Source organism: Crassostrea angulata, chromosome 8 (genome assembly GCF_025612915.1).
Source record: "Crassostrea angulata isolate pt1a10 chromosome 8, ASM2561291v2, whole genome shotgun sequence".
In the NCBI taxonomy this organism is placed as follows: domain Eukaryota; kingdom Metazoa; phylum Mollusca; class Bivalvia; order Ostreida; family Ostreidae; genus Magallana; species Magallana angulata.
The window spans coordinates 45,233,396-45,253,987 of NC_069118.1; the positions used below are offsets into that span (position 1 = coordinate 45,233,396).

The window sequence follows — 20,592 nt, forward strand, 5'->3', positions numbered from 1 at the left end:
GTATGGTGTTAAAGATATGCTTGAACTGAAATAAATGTAAAACAATATATTCATACTTAAATTTTATTCTAGACGGTATAATCAGCTAATATCCATTTAATATTTTATGAAATTTAATCATTTGTAGCACTTCATTGATGGGGAACCATCTGAAAAGTTCCCAGACCCTGTATCAGCATTACCCCATAATATTACTACACCAAGTCGCCCAGCACCAAAACGACGACATGCATTTGAGGACATTTCCGAAAAAGAGTCCGAGAAAAAAAGCAAGAATGTTTTTGTATACATATATATTTCATGTACATGTATATTTGACAAATCACACACAGAATATGTGAAACAGAAACTGATAAGTAATAAACAATTTGACTCAATTTTAACACATGATTTCAGCAGATAAAAATCAACAAAACGGTATTGAAAAAGAGGTAGAAACAACCTGTGATACCCAGGAAATGGCAGATAGATTCAAAGGTAACAATATTAATCTTGATTCTTAGTTTGAAAGGGCTTAAAATAATTGTAGTAAACCTGAATCATTTTCTTAACAACATACTCATTGTATGTACACATGATAAATTCTTTCAATATTTAATTCTTGTATTGTAAAAGTAATATAAAGTCACAGAATGTAACATCTGTTATCAAAAGCTAACCTTGTACCTGATACAAATGACAATGATTTCTTTTAAGAACGCTCATATCTCTCACTGAATATGGGCATTTTTATTTCAAAGATATCCGTTACAGAATTCTCACAAAATTTTGCATCAGGTGTTGTGCCCAAAAAAGAAAAAAGTGGATTTATGTCCAATACAATATCATGTATATGATTTCCTGAGCTTTTTATATAATTTGTTTAGCAGTTTTTTAATTTGAGGTAGGCGTTGATGTAAATGGGTTTTTTTTTTTTATAAAAGATGTTTTTTTTATGAATTTTTCAGCTATTTCTTTTTTTTTATATTCACAATCGGACCAACATTTGATGCTGTTATTCTTCCTGCTCTTTGTGAAAACCATGTAGGACTTGCTGCCTGTACTCTTGTTTCCTCCTCAATCTCCATTGCTCTCTCTCTCTCTCTCTCTCTCTCTCTCTCTCTCTCTCTCCTCTCTTGGGAAACCTCCAAGTCTTTCAAATGATGCCTTCTTCTGATCGTATGATAATCTAACATATAAAATAAGGCTTCGGAAATATAATATTTAACAGTTTCACAAAACGTCGTTGTTTAAATATATTCTCACTGTGAACCACTTCAATTGTTTTGAATTTAGATCAATATCAGTGACCTGGTAGTTGTTTAATAAACTACATCAGCCCAGAATACAATTATTATTTTTTTGGAGTCGCCTCTCTGAAATACCTCCCGCTTAAAAAATTTGTTTGGCAAATAAGAAATAAACTTTTTAATTGTTTTTTTCCTATGGTATAGTGTTTGCAAAGTAGTTTATTTGTCAAAATATTTCTTTTAAATTTCGGCTCGATCTAATGAAAAGAAATAAACGTTTCCTCTTTTTTAACCTGGACTTTGGTTAGTTTATTCGAAGCCGACTTAGCCTTTTCCTGAGGTCGTGCTTTGAGTCTGCATGGCATCTATTTGTCATTTTATGTATCAATATCAAATATCAAAATATCAAATTTTATAGTTAATAACAAAGGACTGTGGGACAACAGGAAAAGGTCATAAAATAGGATACATTCCGCTCTTACAAACTTAAAACATGAAAATTATATCTAAGCATACTGAGTATTAAGCCCATTGATATCTGTGAAGCATCAAGATTTGTTAACTTTTAAGCTTTTATGGATCAATTACCTTTTAAAGTAATAAGAGCGAATGCCTGTTATTATAAATTTACTTAACTGCTGTTTGGTGCATTTTGTGTTGTGTCGAAATAAATATTTAAATTTTATTTCAGGACTGTTGTCGAATGGTTTGAGGATTCGAGGAATTTAACCTAATGGCGTATTCGATATGCATGCAAGGTGCCTGTTTCAGAACATTGTGTAATTTCACGGTTTCCATGGCTGTCCTTATTCTTTCATACTTGGGAAAACATTCAAGACCAGTGAAAGAGGACATTCATTAGTGTACCCTTTCAATAAGGATAGTGCTAATGGACATCATGAGCTGCGGACACACACCATGCAGACTCAACAGGGACAACAGACAGAGTTAAACAAGACCAACGGAGGGGGTTCTGTTTATAGTACAAAATGACTCACTTGATTCCATTTCCTGACCAATTTTGATACCATTCGCGGCACATCCTTAGACTACATGAATTGCGTCCTTCCTGGGGTTACGAAAATGCACCAAGCTTCATCTCAAGACTTCCCCGTTCACTGTCATTAGTAGCCCATTACAAAGCAGCAGAATTGAAGAACTTTCGTCTCTTCTACAGTCTCCCCTATTTCTTTGGTGTCCTTTCAGATGACCCCTCACTCTTCTTGCGTATACAATCTAAACCGGACCGTATTTCTGCTGAGGATATTCAAGATGCAAGGAAGAAGATGCCACTTTTTTATGGAAAGAGGTACTTGACCTCAACATTCATCTTCTTTAAGTTCTTTTCCATCTTGTGGACAAAGTGGAAGACTTTGAAGACTTCAATGGTGAACTACGATGTCTTTTTGATGGAATTAAAAGCATTGAGACCCAGGTAGCCTTTGCTGTGTGTGTTTACCGAAAGCTCCTACAAATGTCAGTTAGACCTCTTAAAGAAAATAATGGAGTAGAAAGCACAATCCACAAAATGAGTGATCACGGGCACATTTATGTTGTTGGAGCATATTATACATGAAGTGAGCGTTTGACAAAAACAGAGTGTATTTGCTTTCTACAACTGTTGGACAGTGGAAAATTGTGTCCTTTTTTCATCGCGTATGTGTTGGGATTAAACTGATCCATTCCAAACAAAAACAACAAGACGGAACAACAAAGTAACCAGATATAGCAACATGCATTTTGGACAAGTGGAACATTTCATCATAGTGGAAACCCAATGCCCCCCCCCCCCCCCCCACGCTACGCCAGTTCCTTCAGCAAGTATTTGTTATTTACAATGTGATTATCATTGTGGCAGGTATGGCAGATGTGACGAGGAGCACCAGTCATATGCACATGGTGCCATTGCAATCACCAACTGGAAAATTAGCAGTGGTTCCGTTACAGGACAAATGTGATGTTTGTGTCAGTGCAAATGTACATGAGGACTTACACATCGTATCTGTGCTGCCAAGCAGAATCAAAAAAGTCGGGCATCACGCTTTGGCGTGTCATGCAAGACAACCCATGTGGAAGTTTTACTTTTGATGTTTTAAATTATTTATATATTATCGAAATAAATGTAGGCCTTCTTCCTATTAATTTCTTTCAGTTTGAGGGAAAAACGCATCTGTTCTCATATTTTAACTGCTGTGCAGTTCATATGGTTCAGAAAAAACGAATTTATGGTCTCGTTCATTGTAAATATGCAGCTTGGAATTTATTTTTTACAGCAGAATTTTTAATCAGTTAATGTATGCATCGATTACTTTTGAAATTTTGATTTTCTTTGAATTTTTTTTATTTTAAAGTTTTATTTTTTTTTAGATTACAAAACTATTTGGATTTGTCATACTTATTCAGAGAATGTTTATACATAGATAAAACAGTGTGAGATACTGTTTAGATTGTTTTGTCCTCTTTTGACAATAAATTTGATCAGTTTATGTTACTAACATGTTATTACATTGGTAAAGTTTACACCTCTGTAACAAATAGCCCAAATGTTATGCTATGTATTGGGAAGAGTTGAACTAGGATATTGCGTAGGTTGAAAAGTACACGTAGAAAGTCATCTTCGTATTTACATGTACACGTTTACATTGTAACCATAATCATTAAGCTGTTTGCAAAAACAAACAAATCCGGATTTGTAAACGTCGTTCTGGCTCCGGTTTTCATTTAGCGACATAATTCTACATTCTGTATGAGAGAAAAGCATGCTGAAAAACAGCATCGAAGTATTCATTATTCATAATACTACGAAAATGAGATTCTATGCCACTATCAAAATTAAAAAAACATTTAAAATTAAACGAAAAATGATGGATCAACACATGATCGAAGTTGACAGTAAACATCTTATTAGTCCCCTACCGGTTTCACCCAATCCTACCATTTTTAGATGTCTGTTTTTATCAGATTGTGAATTTTATATTATTTTTATTAGAAAATATGTTTTTAAATTATTACACAAACATTTTTAGGATTCATGCAGAAAAAAAAAATATGATAAATTTTTTAAAAAAATCCCTACCTAACCTTATTTTTTCATCAGTGTTACCCTAAACACACAATTTTTTGTTATAGGCATCAAGCAACTTCTTACTGTACAACACTATATACCCGTTGAGAAAGTTACGGTCGGTTGCTTTCCGATCGAGGCATTCAGGTTGCACGGACTTCTAAATACATGAACTACACATTGTAGTAAAATGTTTGTGATAAAGAATAAAGTAATTAACAATCACTGAAATACAGAATATATGTATTCTTTGAAAAAATTTCCAAGGTATCCGTACTATTTTGCACAGACAGAGCTGCCTTACTTTGCATGCACATCGAACACGTGTTTCGTTCATACAGAGTGCATAACGTCGGCATCTTTTTGAAAACCCCGGCGGCACTACATCCAACACAGTAGCAAAAGGATAATAAATAAGAAAGTAACAACGTAACATTGTTTCCATCCGTTCCTACAAAAACGCTCCGTTTCTAAAATCCATCCGATCATTGACATTGCTCGATCTGTCAGTGTTTGGTTTGCGCATGTGCGATGTTATAACATACACAGTAAACTGTCTACAATTATCGAAGAATTTTTTAATTATCTGTGCCTGGATTTTAGTCTGTCTTGTTTCGTCATTTATTGTATATTCCTTGCCAGTGCAGTGGTGCAGGTTGTCATATTATTTTTGTTCAAAATGCGTTTCTACACGTCTTTTCGTCCAAGATGTATGAAATACCTGAATGCGGTGAAGCATGAATAGTGCTCTCGGTCTTGTATAGAGGGTGTAGCATTCAGCAGAACAATAGAAATCGACAACTGATATTGCGGTAGCCGGAGATAAAAGGGAAATAATACGTATTAATGAATTCATGTCAGCTTTAAACGTAGAATTAATTTTAAACAGCCTTAGATAACAATCAAAACTAACCACTACAAGTGATCGCCCGAAGGAACATTATATTATAAAGCACCCTGATCGAAGAAAATGTGTACAAAGTAATATTAAACGTTTCGGTTTTGCATGACAACTCGTTCTAAAAATATTTCGTATTACGTGACGCTTAACATTTTGATGACGTAGGTCACATCCCAGTACCTTTTGTAGATTATTCTAAACTACATGTACTAATTTTCCAACTAAAAGCTCTATGCCGCGATCATAAATTTATAAAAGCATTTGTACGCCATATTTGTTTCGATCGCTCTTTAACCGCCACTGGAGTATTGTGTTGGATTTTGGGGAACTAATTATATTTGTAAAACTCGCTCGCAGTGAGGGATCCTTTGTGATCCAGTCTTCGGTCCAAACGGTTTGGGATGACTGTGAAATATAAAACCAGGGAAGGCGTAAATAAAAATTAAACTTGTTGTTTTATTATTGTCTCCGATCAGAGTGTCACATGCAATAGTCACCAGTTACAATAAAATATTCGTATCTATATATGTATGCTCCATGGCATTTACAAACTTAAATGAACCTAACCTTCCTTAACCTGGTGAATCATAGAGTGATCAAACAAATATAAAACACTCACTCGATATCTATATATATATATATTATTCAAAAATGATTGTATAACCCAATAATATTAATACTAAAATATTAATCGAAAAAATTCGAATTAAGCTCCAACAGACACATAAATAACAGAGATTGGCAGCTGATCGAAATTCCGCGGTCTCTATTGTTCGTAATTTCCAGTTCTCGGACTGTTCGAGATCCAAGATGGCGGTTACCAACAATGTAAACAAAACTTATTGTTATTAAATCTTCGTGAAGATTGCAATAATTGGAGCATGATATTTAGTTTTTAGTGCCATGGGACAAATATATATATATTATCTATTGTCTCGCAGGAACGTTATAAATGGTTGGTAATTTGTTTTAATGGGGCCCAATATCTGGCTTCGATGTTCGTACACTACAAAAACAAATTTTAATTAGGCCTAATCACACTAATTTCTCACAAACGATGATGCAGTTTGAACTAAAGGGGCATCAATTAAGGTATGTTTAGATAATTTTGATTATTTAGATACTCTGTTTTGTTTTTAATATATTTTTACACAAAAGATAATTGATCATGACCACTTCTGCCTTAAACGTCCACATGGTAAAGTGTCCAAGTCAGACTTTCTTTCTTGGGATGATGATATAGATCTTGATGCATTGCTGGGAGATTTTACAGCGGACGATGACAACGATGTGCAACACAAGAAGCCCAAAAAAGCCCCCCCCCCCCCCCTTCGGATGCTGGTTTCGTTGTCCAGTGTGCAGTCGAGTCCTGAAAACCATAGCCGGTTTCCGTGGGCATGTCACCAATGCAAACAGCATGATAAACCCCATCTCAAAGGTAATTATATATCTCTAAATGTAAATATACAGATTTTATAGAAACTCTATTTCTTATATTATTTTCATCAAAAATGCTCATATAAAATGCTCTTTTATAAAAAATAATAATTCATATCTTATTCATTTCATATTTATGAATGGCCATTTAGTAAAACTGTATGTTTGCACCTGAACTATTTTTTTAAAAGCATTTTACTTCTGTTATAGCTCATCGACATAAGGCTAACAACACGGCTGAGAATCCTATTTCCAAGACCACCTCTACAGATCTTCACACCTCCATTGCAGATATTTTTCCTGCTATCTTTGAAGCTACCCTGAAGAGCATTGCCAAGGACCCCATGCACTAGCTGCAATAATGTAGCCCTCTCCGATTTTTTTTATATCTGATGTTTACTGGAGAGGGCTGCAATTCCACAGGATCTCCGTAATGGTGCAAAATTAACTTTTTAATGCGGCTGACTTCGGTCAGAAAAGCTCGATTTTATATTTGACTTCCTTTAGATAAAACGATTTTTTAATTCAGGTTGAACAAATTAACCGTATTTAAATCAAAACCAGATAAAACACATCAGCATGTTTACCAGTCGTCTTTTTCAGCAGTCATGACAGTTCTCGTGTGATTTTATGGGATGTACGCTTGGAGTCTGATGGGCTTGATAACGTGAATGTCAGTGTAAATAATCGATCTTACCTCGTTATATCACTAAAACATCATTTAAGGAAATGGTATAATTATAATGGAAAATTCATATTTACCGCGTTAATTATATTTAAAATAGGGGAATTCCTATATTCAGTTCAAGATCCGCTCCTGAATTCTCATTGGCTGTCCCAAAATAAAACCGGTCAAGGTCAGTTAACATGGCGGACAAATTCAACTTTTGTTGTTGACATACACGAAAAATAACCGATATATGGACTGTACTTGATATTTTTTGATCAATTTATGCCATAGACATCTACAACGAGTTCAGGTAAGAAATGCAAATGTTATTGTCATTTATAAACGATTTGAGACGAAATCGTTGCGGGAGTGAATCACTCCCGCACTTGCACCATTACGGAGATCCTATGGAGTTGTAGACCCCCCCCCCCCCCCAAAAAAAAAAAAAAAAAAAAATCGGGAGAGGGCTACATCATTGCAGCTAGCATGCACAAGTTGTTCGGTGAAAGTGAAGTCACTTTGTTGTGTCGTGTGGTGTTGTGTTTGTCGGGAGTACACCAGTTTTTCCTGGATACCTTCATGACAGTTTTCTCTGTGAAGAGGATCCTGTGTAGTAGATTGGACAGGGAGTACATGTTTCAGAAGTTCCACCAGACCACAGTGAGTGCAGATTTTACCGTGGTTACATGCTGTTATTTGGGACTTTAACTTTTACCAATCAGGGTATTTTCAATTTCGTGAACATTTTGCTGATGGAACTTATGGGGAACCTCATCAAGGAGCGAGCGGAATCGGCGCTAAAGAAAGCTGCATCGGAGCATGAGACCATCTCAGACAGTGACCAGAACATTTTGTTTTATGTTTGTAGTTTAATTGCGCGATCGTTGAAGAAGCGTTACTCAAGATCAAAGAGTGCTTGCCCGAAGAAGAAAAAGTGCCAGGAAAAACTTGTGCTCAAGTCCCCCACTTCCACCTTCCTTTCATAAGCCGGTTCAGCAACTGGTTGTCGAAGAACGACCGTGGTGGCCTGCTTTACAGTTTCCTAAATCCAATGAACAACAGTTTAAATTGAAGTATGTTCGTCATTAAAAGTCTTTTTAACAATTAATAAAACAGTTTTCCAGATCGTGAGGAAGAGGGAGGGGAGGCCATTTTCTAAAGTAACCTTCACTTTAACATGATTTTTTATCATCGGCAAAAGTCATTAAAAATGCCAAAACAAATTACTCCGTTTACTTCAACATTCTGTTCGCTGACTCTGCTAATTAATACGTGTAATAATGAAAAATTCTATCTAAACATTTACCTGCATTTTGTCACAAATAAATCGTAAAATCTCCAAACACAGGAGAGTACACACTGTGTGATGGTAAAATCTAAAAGTCTACAATCAAATTAAAATATTCCGGGTCAAAGTTAACTAATAAGAAAAATAACTGAATTAAATAAGAAATGAATTCTAATCATTATAACTGAGATATAACCAACTTTTAAATTGTTTTTTCCTTAAATTTTGGTATAAGACTGCATAAATTAACTTATCAACCCTGAAAGCTCAAATTATCAACTTTTAAATTGTTTTTTCCTTAAATTTTGGTATAAGACTGCATAAATTAACTTATCAACCCTGAAAGCTCAAATGCTATGTAGTTGTTCTTTAGGTTCACTTTTATCTTTTGTTAATTCCGTGGTCAAAGTAAATGCCATCCATTAGACCTTTTGTTAGGGGATTATCCTGTAGCGTCAGGTTCTAAGTTGCGCCTCGGTCCGTTTAGAATAAATAAATACATCACGTGATCAGCAAATTAATTAGAATTATCTATTCCGATTTTAGTTTTGAACAAACAATAAAGAATTTGATTGGTCAGTTCCTGGGCAGGAACGCGGGTCTCCGATCAAGATAGCGTCCCCTTCGTGGGTCACTCTGATCGGAGACGCCAATAAAACAACAAGTTTAATTTTTATGTACGCCTTCCCTGGTTTTATATTTAACAGTCATCCCAAACCGTTTGGACCAGAGACTGGATCACAACGGGTCCCTCACTGCAAGCGAGTTTTACAAATATAAATGCAGATATTATTTGAAAAATAATACATGTCGGAAAGGACAGTATACGAGTCCATATGGTCTCGTATATACCGTCCGAGAGAGCTATGGTTGGTTGCTTTCTGAAAAGGCATTCACATGATTGAAGGTTGCACGGACTTCTAAATGCATTAACAACACATTGCAGCATACATCAATGGTGGTAAACAGAACAACCATTCCGAAAGTATTGCATAAGCGATACACGTCCCCTACCGGTTTGTATTATTCGATGAAAGCTTCGAAGCATACTACTATTTGAGATAAATGAACAGAGAAAATTTAAACTATATAGTTGATATAAAAATTTGTTTGTTAGACATTTAAAGATAAAAGAAATGGTACAAGCAACATACGATATTATTACTGACTACATACTGGCCTCGTTTATCCAATGCACATCGAACTCGATAACGAACCCGAACATAAAAAATATTGGAATATAAAAAATTAATTTTCTTGAAAATATGTCAACCAGACGATACAGAAGTGTAAACTTGATCTGTATTTTGACATTTTGAAGCTGTTTAGCAAGTTTCATATTATTCCTCAAACGCGAAAAGTGTGGAAAACTGCAGTGGGACAAAAAGACTGACCGACGCAGGGAAAGCTTTAGTCCCCACCATTGAAAACAGAAGGGACTAATAAAGGAAACGACAATGAATGAAACATAAAAAGATGGATTATTCTTCGAAAGAATTTCTAAGATATCTGCATTATCTTGCACATAATTATAAAAAACGTATTTTCTTTTTATACGGCATCAGGAGGAAATGTTTCAAATGGCAAACGTACCCAATACCTAAAAAACGTACCTGAGATAACACACCCTACGAAAATTGTAAACATACTTTTAAGTAGTTTTAAATACTATTTTACAGCAAAAATGTAAAGGAATGTATGCATTTTATAGATGATTATGTTTGTTAAAAGTATTCTGCTATAGACCTTTGAAACTTTCAAAGTCAATTCTTGAGACATTTCAGCAATGGTGATAAATAATGGTACATTATAGTACCGTATATCAGATTTTTTCCGCGAATAGGAACCTATAACAGTATATGAAATTTACGCGAATCAAATTTTCACTATTTCAAAGTCAACGTGAAAATATAATTCACGATTGTTTAAACCTGTGAAGTTAATGAAAAGTAAAAAAAAATTAATTGTAACTTTTTATTTTAAATTCACACAATGAAACATAATCAAACAATTTACACGATTTCTGACAACTGTCACAATTTAATCAAGTCCCAATACAGATGATATCCCTGCCTCCCTGAATCCATAAATAACAATTTCGGGTTTCGTTTTCATGTAATCATACAGCTTTGTCAGCCATTTCGCACCAAGTGGCTTCATTCGGGTTAGCGAGAGGTCGACCTTCACCTCGTTAATATCGGCAGAACCGCACAGCTGATCACACACCTGCGCTGCGTACCGGCTCTCAAATTTTATTTTTAAGAAACGATTTCGCACTTTTGTTAACGCTCAAGTCCATCGGTTGAAGTAAATTTGTACAATTTGGCGGAATGGTAACGTAAATAAGACGATTTGCAGAGAGTTTGGCTGTGAACTCCTCCGTAATCTGCCCACGGAAACACTCGAAAATTACTAAGGCACGCTGACCAAGTGGTAAATCTAAGTCGTCCTTACACTTTGTTAACGTACGGCAGAATAATTTTGTCGATGTAGTCGTTCATAGTTCTACCGTTTGCCCAGTGATTTTCTGATTCAGTAATGTGATATTCATCTGGAAACTTGAATTTTGGGTGGCATTGTGTCGTTTTCCCCAGATATATCAACTGGAAGGGAAGGAACGATCCATCCAAAGTTTCAGCGAATGTAGCTGTAATGTAAAATAATTACCGATATTTATTTTCAGAGTTACAAACAATCATAGATACGTAGATCATTTACCGTTACATTGAGTAGTAGATCAGGAATACCGGGGGGTAATCAGACATCAATTTACGCAAGGAACGTGACGATTCAATTACATCGTAGCTTGTCAATTTTGATTATTAAATAAACAAAGTGGCTTACATACCTGTTATTTGCCGCTTATCCTCCGATCCCGCTAGTTCTACCCTCTTTGATCCTTCTTCAGCCATAGTTCATTGCGAAACAAGGACAACATGTAGTCCAGTCTGATCCCAGTTGATAATCAAGGAAGGGGGGATTCCATACTCAGTTACACGAGTTTGAATTTTTGTAAGAAGTTTAGATTTCTCAGAATCAAAGTTGTCTACTCTGAGAACTTTTTTGAGGTAGTTCCCTTGCGTTTTACCAAGTCCATACGACTCATAAGGGAAAGGGCCCAAGCGCGTGTGATCTCAATGTGTCCCCCATTTTCCCGTAGAAGGGAGCGATCCACAGAAAGGACTACCCCACGTCCAGCGGCTTTCACTATGGCAGTATTAACGACTCCGCCAGAACTTCTAATTGTTGTAACAAATCGTATAACGTTATTGTCTAACTCATCTCCGAGTAACAGTTTTCTTCCTCTTTTCCTTGGGGTCAAAACTTCGGTTTCTATCTCGCTGTCGGTATCGATCAATTTTCGCTTTACTGTAGATTTTCATGACTGAGATAGTCTTTTTTGAAACTTCTAACGGGTACTTTCATTTTATGTTCTGTCCAAAAAAGGTGAACATTTTCTTGCAGCTGCAGTCGGGCTGTTTTCTGCTGCATATAATCTCTTGCAGAAATACTGACAACAATTTATATGTAGCACATCAAGTGTTCACAAGAAAATGTTTAAAAGTAGATCGTATTTTTCTCTGATTTGCGAGCCAATCCAAAGTTTAATGTGCAGAAATAGAAGAGATTTGCTTCATGAATTTAAACAAATCAATGTCTTTAGATGAATCAGATGAAAATCTCTTTTGGTTAACAGGTCCAGCACAATCTCTTTATTAAGCTATATAGCTTTATCTAGCTATATAGCTTGATAAAGCTATTACGAAAAGCTTGATCAAGCTATTTGATCGTGAATATAAAAGTTATAATAGTATTCTAAAATAGAAGAATTTTGTTACAGTTTTTATAAGGGATTGAAATAATATAGAAAATAATATTTTAATGTATATTTAAGACAGAAATTATTTTAATCCAGGCGGGGGGGGGGGGGGGGGGGGGGTGGTCGGGCGTTAGTACAGAATATTTCTTTCTTTCAGGATAACAATGCCAGTTTGTAGCTGCAAACAACATGCAATCTTTTCAAAAAAATCTTTTAGAATTTATGGACTATCGAGCAAAAAATTCAAAACATCAGTTGTTGGAGCTCTTGTCGAAAATGGCCATCTCTGTAAAAGGTCGGTGTTTTTATGTACAGCATGTGCTGCATACAGTGAAAAAATTTCATTTCCAATGAAAAAGACATTGAAGACAAACTTGCTGAACAAGTCACTAATTTAATTAAGACAAACAATATCTCCGATGAAAATGTGATTAAAATTGCGGAAGCCTTTGATAGTAGAGGAACAAGAAAGATGAAAGATGATTTTAATGATAATGTATTTAGTCAATAAAAAAATGTTGATTTTTTAACATCTGCCACTATTGATACATGGATTGCTGACAGAAACAAAGTCATGTCTTCGTTCTTGCTGTCTTTGTGTGGAAAACAGATGTCCGATTTGTCATCATCAGAGAAAACTAAGATTGTTTTTGCTATTGAACATTTGTACTCTCTTATTTCTTCAAACATCATCATGCCATTTTCATTTAGTCTCAATCTTTTAACATATTACATGTCAAACAGCAAAACAGTGTGCAATATGATGTACTCGAGTGCTCATCCCGCTGGAAGTTACACTTCTGTTCTCAAATGAATAGAAGAACATGCAGCCAATCCAATAAGCGTTCCATTTCAGCATGATGTTATCACCTATTTTGATAATAATCAAGTTTTAGCACGGAACTGGAGGGTACGCAATGACGCCAAAGCTATTCTAAGCTATGTCACTACTGTTGTGCACTTCTTCCCTTCTCCAACGACAAATTTACAACTTTTAAATAATTTTTCTCCAAGACACTGGTTTTACTATATTAACATTTCAGAAAAATGCACTTCTATTGTAAAATTCATAAAGGACAAGAGCGTACAAGGCATGACAAATCCCCCGTACCCAGGATTTGGAATGGCATATGAACATATAAAAAATCTTTATATTTGAAACTGAGCATCAGTACATGCACATGTATAATATGGAACTGCATTCTCTTACAAATACATAATATACAATGATACATGCACTTGTTACTTATCTCACTTGTTTTATTTGATGCTTTATAAGTATTACAGCATGATCTCACATCAATGCTAGCGCTATTTTTATCCGACATTATGTGTACAGATTATGAACATTACGTAATTGTTGTCATTATATAAATGGTATTAAAAATTTTCTTTCATAATAATCCAATAAAAAAGCAAAACATGTTTTACTTAAAAGCAAATGAATTGAAAATAAAACGCCGTCTATACAGTTCGAACACCCTCTCCATGGAGAAAGATGGACAATGAGCCTCCGCTCATCACAGTGAGCTACGTTGACACATTACAGTACGGGTGAATAAATTTAACTATTTGACAATTATTAATAAAGTAAAACTTTTTGGTGAAAATCACAAATTTGACCCATTATGGGTCTAGACTCCATTTTAATAAATCAATAATAAAAATCAATATATACTAATTCTTTGAACAAAAGTACTTTTAGGATGGAGTCAGGACCCATTCATACCTTCTTTTGCAATTAAGAACAGTGAAGGTTCAAGATTTAGGCAAAAATCGATGTGCAGCTTAGTTTTGAAATCTATACCTGTCGTGTTAATAGAATGAAACCACAATATTGACTTCCATCGTGTAATTCATAATGAAAACAATGCATAGAAGTCAAAAATTAATATTCTAACTTGAATTAAATTCTTTCGTCTTCAATGCACCATTTACAACGCCTTGTACGCCCCTGTTGAATATTATAAGATGATAATTTCGGTCGGGGTGTGATCAAATCTATCATAAAGCCCTTCAGACTTTATTGGATTTGATCACGCCCCGACCGAAATTATTACCTCATAATACTCAAAGAATGATTCCTTGTTTAATTACGTTTTAATATAGTAAATAAAAATTAAGAAAATTATGGGGAGGGGGTTATTGCAAAACTATCGTTATTTTCATAAAATTGTGGAATATAAATGAATATTTTATTATCTTACTTCAATATAATACATATTAAATTCCTTGCCTTCTTTAATAGACAAATTATTTGAAAAAACTATACAGTAGGGTTACAAAGACAGTAATTTTAATACTAGTGTTAGTTTAAACTTATTTCATTTGAATTGTACATCAATATAAACAGTAAATAATACAAACAGGATTCGGAAACAAGTTGTTACAACTTATATTAATCCGTTTCCTTAAGTTGACTTTCAACTATTAAAAACAATAATTGCCCTTGTCGAATGGCAAGTATATTAGGAACAACAAATGAAAAAAAGATGAAATAGATGGAAAAATTTAACAAAAAAAAGGAAAAGGGAAAAATATGATAGAAAATATACAGAGAGAGATATCATAACTTGAATTAACATTAAAAGTGACCGAGTAATTAACAGTCGTACGATGCAAAAATATAAAAATCGACAATACGGTAACAAGTGGAATTAAGTTACAAATCGTTTAGTAGCAGAAATAAATTGATGTACATGTTTGAAAATGTTTGTATTATAGGAATAATTTCTATCTGGGTCTCCAAATAACAGAATGTTTAAAGTGACCGGTCTTAATGGGTCAATGAATTTTTTCCTTGCATCAGTGTATAGAGGACATTCTAATAAAAAGTGTATTGTTGTTTCAATTTGTCCACAGGCACAATTAGGATTATCTATTATATGTTTTTCAGATAAATGCGAATTAAGTATACTACAATTGAGTCTAAGTCGTGTGTGTAAGATCTGTTCTGTGCGCTTACCAAATAGAAAGTGTCTTGGGGTTTTACAACAGTTTGAGTTAAGCACACGTTTCAAATTGGATACTGAAGGATTTTCTTGGACACTTATCGGAAGATCGTCCCAAAGCTTTGAAGTGGACGGTAGAAAAGATTGTGAATAGTGGTTTGTATTAGACTTTCGTTGAGTAATGCAGTGCGATCTTCTTGTGGGATAATGATTTGTTTCACTGATTCTTAAGGGGATTAGAGAAGATAGATAATCTGGAGCACTTCTATGGACCAAGGTGTGGAATTTGATTAGTTTATGTTTTTGTCTACGATTGTGTAGAGTGTCCCATCCAACCTCTCGATACAGATCATTTTAACTTACGAGTTTTGTCGCACCTGAGACTATGCGAGCTGCCTCAATATTGATTTTTTCGAGTTTATCGGCTAAATCATTTGAGATATTGTCCCAGACTACATCTGCGTATTCAATGACTGGCCTTACAAATGAAAAGTAAAGTTTTTCTAAGGATTTTCTATCTAATAAAAATTTGAGTCGTCGTAGAATGTGTAACCTAGACGATGCCTTCGCCACGACAATATTAACGTGATATGACCATTGACCATTGTCAGAAAAATGTAATCCTAAGTGTTTATGATGTGACACTTCACTTATCTTTTGTCCATTCAAGTACAAGTCTGGATGTAGAGTTCGGTTTCGTTTGGTACTAATTGTTAAGCTTTCAGTTTTCTGAGGATTAAAGGTAACTAACCATTGATTAGACCATTTGTGGATTTTGTCAAGGTCGCTATTTAATGTCTTACTTGCGATGACCGGGTTATCGACAATAATGTATAAGGTGGTGTCATCCGCAAATAATTTGATAGTGGATCTTATGTCAAACACTACTGTGGTTTCATTAATATTCAAGGGTATCAATTTTCGTGGATAAAGTGAAAATCACAGTTTCAAGGATATGTAAATTCATGGCCAATGACCCCATCAATACAAATCGTCAATAGAAATTGCATTACAATGAACATTAAATTTCATGGATCAACTTAAAAACGAAATCCACGAAAATTGGTATTCAACGAATATTGATGAAACCACAGTATATCATTTATATATACAAGAAATAACAATGGACCCAATATTGAGCCCCTGGGTAAACCAGCCTTTACGTCGCACCAACCCGATGCTGATGAGTTCATTACAACTCTTTGTTTACGACTCTGGAGATAATTTTCGAACCACAGATAAAGTTTACCTCCTATCCCGGCTTGTTGAAGTTTATAAAGCAAACCCTTATGCCAAACCCTGTCGAACGCTTTGCTTATATCAGTGTTCTTTCATAGATTCTGATCTGGAAGATGAAGATTTGGTTGTTTCTGTACCAACACTTTAGTATTCACTGTGCATTTCCTGTATATGGAGACTAGGGCTTGCAAGGCACATCTACTTCAAATTCTGAGTGTTGTCATGGATTTTATACCTATAAACTGGTCCTTTTGGTGACAGTTTCTTATGGTTTTGTACAATATATACAATTATAAATTGCTAAAAAATTTATGAAGGCATTTGGTTTATTCGACTGGTTGATTTTGTGAAGAAACGGTAAAATGATGACATCTATTTATATTCGACTGGAATGTTCTGATGAGCAACAAAAAACAGTTGAGATCGAATCTCATCAGAGAAAACAGCGCGATTAGTATTACCACGTGACAAGTTCAACATGGCTGAGCATAGGTCATAAGTACAGAATCTGTTTGTTGTTTTTCTGTTAATTTTGTTTGCATCATAATGATCTTTAATAAACCTTAGTAGCGTTATAGATATATTAATTTGCAATTAAAAAGAAAGCCTCTATGCACTATATGCGCAAACTCAGGTTCGACGGCTTCATTTATATACGTGTGTCACTAAGGCAGCTGATATATGTGCACATGTAATGAGGTATCAGTCGGCCACGATCGGTTACCCAGGAGATTGTATCATCGCACAATTAAGGCACGCTTGTATTTAAATGTATTTACTTTTTAAGCCCGTTTGTATATGGTAGTACATGTAAAGACATAATTCTATTGATTTATCTCATGTGATAGTCTGTCAGCTGCCTGTGTCAACGTACGTTCGATCCCGTTTAAACAAAATTAAAGTATATTTTTATGTAGGTACTGGACACAAGTTCACTTGAAGTATTCTGATGGACTCAAAATTGTTCAAGTACTGGATGCCCCAACAATTAGGAGGCTAGGGAATGGAGGTAGGTTTTTTTATAGCTGATAAAAAAAAATAATTAAGGTTAAGATTTACATAGGTTTGTCATTTACATTAGTATTTTAAATGATAATGAACTATGTTAATTTAATGGGTAGCTGTAAAATAATTATAATATTGTACCATTCATTTCCAAAAACAATGTACATCTGGTATTGTCACTTTACTCTCCTCTGATATTCTTTTAAACAGCATTACAAACCCTGCAAAGTGGTGTAGTGTAGTTTATTTACATGTTTGAACTGAATGTGAATTTAGCATACTTCATTTTCCAAGTGTATATAGGAGAGCAACCATTTCTTTGGGGGGGGGGGGGGGGGGGTGTAGATTTTGGAAAAATAATTTTTACTTGAAAATGTTGAAAAGAATACTATGTCCTTCACTGGCATGAAAATAAATAACCTGACTTGAGTAATTTTGCCAATTTTACACCCCTCAGAATCAAATGCCTCTTAACTGCAGCATTCGTTTAATTGCTATTAATTTATTGTAGGAATCAATCATGATGTACATACTTCAGGCTACATAATTTCAGCTTTTATTTTTTGGTACAATGTATTTACATGCATTAAAAATGATACAAATTACAAACGCTTTTGCTTACAGATGAAGAATTGCTTTAACAAATACGCAAAAACTTAGAAGATTGTGGACAGGCAACACAGACCCAGCCTGCAGGCATTGAAGAAGAAAATGTAGAATTTGAAGACGATCAGGCATCAAACAGTAAGATGTTGTGTATTAATATGGTAGATCATGAAAAAGCCATGATATATCTGCATTTTGTTATGTGAATTTCTATTCAGTGTTGTTTAGTTGGCAGGGACAGATTTGAACAAAATGATCATATATATCAAACTATATTGCCTGTGTTCTTAATTTCGTATACTCAATGAATGAATTTATAGCAGGAAAGCAGCATAGAATTAAATTTAAAAACAAATATGATAAATACAGAGTTTTTATCTGCCTTTTGTACAGTTGTATCCAGTTTATTCTGAAATGACTGAAATTTCATAATGGACAAAACTGTATAAGTCTCTTGATTACAGACAAATTTAAACAGTTTTAAAAAATTTCATGCAGATCAGAAGAAAGAGGGTATTAACTGTTATATTTAAAAAATAATAAACTTGTCAAGGCAGTCTTGAAATCTATTCAGCAGCTAGATTTGTGGTGCACTATAACATTACATCTTTATTCCATAATAGGTGATCTGGAAGACAATCAACCAGTTTCATGGAGCAGAGATGCGACAGAGCTTTTGATAAGCTTATATGAAGATTACGAACAAGAATTAGAAGATCCGAGGATAAAAAGAAGGATACTTGTAAAAAGATAACAGCAGCACTAAATGAAGCAGGGTACAAATATGTTCAAAATAAAGTGGAAGGCAAGTGGAGAAGCCTGCTGGCATCGCACAAAGATCTGTCTCTGAACAAGAAGAAAACTAGCCAAAAGAGAAAGACATTCCAGTACTTTGAGAAAATTGATAACATAATATCAAAACGCCATGATATCAACCATCCCTTTACTTCAGGGTCTAGTTTGCAAAATCAGAAGGAAGCCAAATTCAGCACAAAACAACTAGATAAAAACATGATCTGTTGCACGTCGATTGGTTGCATGATACAAACAGATGAGGACAGTTCCACCATGAGTACCAGTGACAGCGGAAAAATGCAAATGAAAATACCGTAACTTTGATTAAAACTACCACTGCACGACGAAGACGAGAAAACAGGAAGATGAATATAAATGAAAATAAATCAGGTAACGTGTTGGTGGAATATTTGAAAGAAATTGAAAAGCAGAAAAAAGAAGAATATAAGAGGAAAGGGAAAGAAAACGCGACCAACGCGCTCAGGAGAAAAATGATATAATGAGAGAATTGTTGGAAATAATGAAAAAATCTAATTAAGATTTAAGTATCGAAAAATAATTTACTTTTTTTTCAGATTACATTTCGAAATTGCCTCATCACATTTTGGAAAAAAATTTCATGCATGTCAAAAACATTGATCATTACTGCAAATTATATGAGGTTTGCAAAGAATTTAGGAATGTGATATATTTCAAAAGAACAACTTTTATTGTCCATCTTGATGCTTTGACAGAGAATAGTGGGTTAAAATATATGCCGAATTTAAAGAAGCTGACCATTACAGCAATGAACAGTTTTCAAGAGATAGCTCTTTTATGTGTTGACCTTTTTCTTGAATTTGAATTTCAGAATTTAGAAGTTCTTGTACTGAAAAAATTTCCTCTTGAAAACTCATTCTTTTCAGCATTTACTGCAGCTCTTTCACATGTTCAGTTATCAGTATTGCAGTTTGTGTCTTGTGATGAGGTTACTGTCGGACAACTGTCGGACAACTGAAATGTGTTCTTGAACAGATCAAAACATTGAAATACTGTGACATTCAGTGCAATTTAGAAAGTGATTTAGATAAACATGTGTTTGCAGAATTAGCCAATCATTTAGTTGGGGAAGTAACCTTAAGTTTGAATAATCTAGAAGCAGTTCCCTCCAATCTTTTGAGGTTCAAACGGTCGGCTTACAGAGCTACAATTGTGACCTAAATTGCAATTTTCCTGAATAATTGTACACTGATTAATAGGGGTTGTTGTGATCAATTAGAATTAAAACAGAGAACTTATTTCTTGGTAGGAAGAGGTTCTTTCATTACAAGGTGCGTGCTGTAATTTGACATAATGTAAAATTGCAATGTGGTGATCTGTCATTATTTTAATTTTGCTACCTGAAAGTCCCAGAAATAATGTGTATTTAAACTCAGGAAGAGATATTTTTTTGGTGGGCTTTCAAATATTTTTTATTCATGTGTATCTCTATATACATTTGCTTTGTTTTGTGCCATGAATTAGTTTATTGCAAATGTGCATTGTTTCATTGTTATATTTTTGACCCAGGAAGAGTGATTTCTCTTTTTATTTTGTTATTAAAAAATG

At 34.5% G+C, this 20,592-nt stretch overlaps 1 pseudogene; it reads left to right on the forward strand.

The window, feature by feature from the left end:
- The first annotated feature begins 7,787 nt into the window (after positions 1-7,787).
- LOC128161009 (uncharacterized) lies at positions 7,788-20,548 on the forward strand (annotated as a pseudogene).
- Positions 20,549-20,592: the final 44 nt, after the last annotated feature.